We start from the raw sequence: 3,520 nt of genomic DNA on the forward strand, positions 1-3,520 counted from the left end.
TTCACCATCATCACCATCACCACCGCCACCACCACCCTGGGAGTTCCCTTTACTTGTCAATTCTGTATTGGATCCCATGTTTTCTGATTTCATTTTTTCTTTGTTTTCTTCCTTATTTTGTTGAGGCATGTCCTTTAGTAACTTATTGAGAAGTCATGTAAAATAGATTTTTATGAACCAGTATGTATGAAAATGCCTTTCAGCTAACCTCTTCTTGACTGACAGATTTGCTAAGTACAGAATTCTAGGTAGCAAATAATTTTCTCTCTGAATTTCGAAGGCATTCTGCGTAGTTTTCTAGTTTGATTACAGAGCCGCTGTAGAGAAGTCTGAAGTTATTCTGATTCTCATCCTTTGCTTTTGGTTTACCTTTTCTTTCCGGAAGTGTTTAGGATATTTCTTTTGTCTCGAAAGTCTGCTACTTGACACTTTACAATAAAATGACTTGGTAAAGGGACTTTCCAAGTTATTTTTCCTGGCCATTTGGTGGGCTCTTTCAATCTGGAAACTCATGTTATTTTAAATTTGGGAAATATCTTCATAGTATTTCTTTGATAATTTTTTCCCTCAGTTTGTTTCTCTTTTCTTTTTGAGTTACTTATTACTCAGATATTGGATCTTCTGGATTAATTTTATAAGCTTCCTGCATTTTATCTCTTATTCTCCAAATATCTACCTTTAGGGAGATTTATCCAAATTTATTTTTTACTTTTATATTAATTTCTTTTCTCCCGATATCATACTTTTTATTTTTTATTTTTATTTTTTTGCAAAATAAGAAAGGCTTTATTTTTAAGACAAAATGGATAGCTCAAACGCACATCCAAGTGTAAGTGAGAGAGTTCACGGGGTATTTTTTAAAGAGAAAGCTGCACTTAGGTGTCCACTAAAACCAGAAGCATCGAAGAGATACCTTCTGCTTGTGGCGACCTAGGCGCATGTGCTTGTCTAAGAAGTCCGTCTGTGGTGGCACGAATGTGGGCGTGCACGACAAGAGTGAGGAGACACAGGCAGAACGGCAGGTGAGCGAAAGCTTTGAGACCCTTTGATGTGCTCTCGCTCTGCTTTGGGGAGCTCAAGTAACCAGCCGGTCCCCTCACAAAGAACTTTCCTGGCAAAGCTTGCTTTCAAAAATCTAACATAGATGTGAGGCTATTACTACAGCTATACAGGGAGATCAGTGGGGAAAAAAGCAATTTGTGTTCTCAGAAACCAGGTTTTGCGCGGTGGCAGGCACCGGCCGTCGTCGTGTCGCCTGCGGTAGGAAAGGGTGGAATGACCCGAGTGAAGGCGGGTCTTTTCCACGATGCTCAGGAACCCTTGCTCGTTGACGTCTCCATCCCCATCAGCTTCTTCGGTTACTTCCTGCAGCTCCTCCTCACCGAGCTTCTCGCCCAGCTCCTCGCCTACACGTTGTAGGTTTTTGAATGAAATTGTTCCAGTTTCGTCGCCATCGAAGAGCTTGAAAGCTTTCCGATTTCTCCTTTGGTATCTTTCTCAGACATTTTTCTGAGTCATCATGGTCAAAAAGTCATTTTTCCTGTCACTTCCTTATCAATTTTACGTATCATTTTCTCGATCTCTTCTTTCTTGGGTTCGAAGCCCAGTGTCCTCACTGCCACCTTAAATTCCTTAACATCTATAGTCCCAGTTCCGTCAGCATCGAAGAGCTCGAAAGCTTGCTGCGTTTCCTGCATCTGAGCTCCGGTGAGCTCCGGCCTAAGACTCATCCGTTTCCACTGGGAAGTCGGTGCCACATTTGCCTTCTTCAAGTTCGAGGCCATCGCCGACAGCCACTGCCCGGTGTTGATACTTTTCTTTTAAAGGGCTCTTTCATATTGTCATTTCGATTTCTTCCTATCTCTCAAAATCTTGAAGGTTACTAATTACAGAAATATTTTTTAAGTTTTCTTCTGCTTCCTGCATCGAGCCTGTTTCCTCCAAATTCCTTTCTTTGTTTGCTTGATTTGGTCTCGGTCTTTTATGTTAGAAATTTTTCTCGAATGTCTGATGATCTTTGCTGTCCATTCATGTTTCAGACAGAGGTAGGAGGTGGCTGTGAGGAAGCTCCAAGCACGTGGATGGCATTTATCAAACGGTTGAGCCTCACTCGAAGGTCACTGGCTGGGGATCGGGAGCTTTCATCGAAGGACTCCAAATTGTTAGGAACTGGAGATCTTTTCTCTTGTTTAGGTCTGTTTTTCTAGAAAGCAATCGTCCAGTTCTTCACCTGAAAAATATGGACCTGGCTGCTACATTTTCAGAAAAAGAGTGGGAAGGAGGCTGAGCAGGGTCTTACCATTGGATATGTAAACTTGAACTTAATCTCTTACTTTTAGTTGAACAAGCCATTTTTGGGATCCCAGAGAGCTTGCCTGGCTGCACAACGCTCTCAGGTCTAACTGCTTCTTATACAGACTGTCTGCCAGTCCCGTGTCGTCTGCCCCATCTGCACCCTCGCCTTCAGAAGTGCCCGTGCTAACGATGGCTGAGCTCTTCAGAGTGCTGTCACTCAAACATACTTGCTTCCTGGCTTACTTCCCTTCCAACACAGACGCTGTCTCCATCCTCCTCCCCGGGCACACCTTCGGCTTTCTTTGGCCTGCTAAGTCAGTTGCCATTTATCTGTCTGTTTTCCTGCTTCTAAAATGATACGGCTGACTTAACTGTTACGGGTTTCTCTCCTGTTCTCTCTGTCCTTTGGAGTGTTGTCCTTGTCATCCTTTTTCTATCATTTAAGTGAGATTTCCAGAGACACTGAGGTAAAGTATGGGTTTACTCTGCCGGGCCTTATCAGAATCCTCCCCTTAATGTCCCGAGGAGAATGTGGGACACCTCTGCCCTTTGCCTGGCACACTGTCAAAGCAGGGCATTTGCCGGTGAGGCTGCAGGGCACGGTGGTCTGGAGCAGTGGTCTCCAAGGACAGAAGTCACGTTCCAGGAGGCGTACAGACGATCCCTTGGTGTTAGGAAGACGTTAGAATTAATTACCATTTATGTTTTCAATCTAAAAAATAAAAAGAATGAAGCTTTGCTAACATATCAACTGCACGCTTGATGCTAGTTTGATACGTGTGTCAGGGCGGTGCTAGATCGCACGTGGTGCCCAGGACGCCCAACACCAGAGGAGCCCCGGGGTCCACGACGACGCGGGTGCACCGTGGGGCCTCATTCCTTCTCTTTTGGAATACTGAAATGTATTGCCCCGCGACAGTGCTACAAGTTTTCTTGATCTGGCTAATGTTATAAAAACAAGACTGAGATTAAGCATATGTATTGTACTTCATAATGAGATGGAGAATTTCTGTGAAAGTGTTTTGTCCCACACTGACGTTGTCTGGTTATCTTATAACAAACTACGTAGAAACATTATTGAAATTAAGGATGTTATACGTTTATACATACATCTTTTACGAAAAGGCAAACGATGGAAATTGTGACCTTCTCTGTTACAGTGGGGGCTACCAGCATGCTAAGGAGCAGATATTACAAACACTGTATGAGTAGTCAAGGAAAGAGT

At 43.4% G+C, this 3,520-nt stretch overlaps 1 pseudogene; it reads right to left on the reverse strand.

Moving 5' to 3' along the window:
- Positions 1 to 1,164: 1,164 nt before the first annotated feature.
- On the reverse strand, positions 1,165 to 1,784 carry LOC102895961 (annotated as a pseudogene).
- Between the last annotated feature and the right edge of the window lie 1,736 nt (positions 1,785 to 3,520).

This window comes from Pteropus alecto, unplaced genomic scaffold (assembly GCF_000325575.1).
Source record: "Pteropus alecto unplaced genomic scaffold, ASM32557v1 scaffold189, whole genome shotgun sequence".
Lineage (NCBI taxonomy): Eukaryota > Metazoa > Chordata > Mammalia > Chiroptera > Pteropodidae > Pteropus > Pteropus alecto.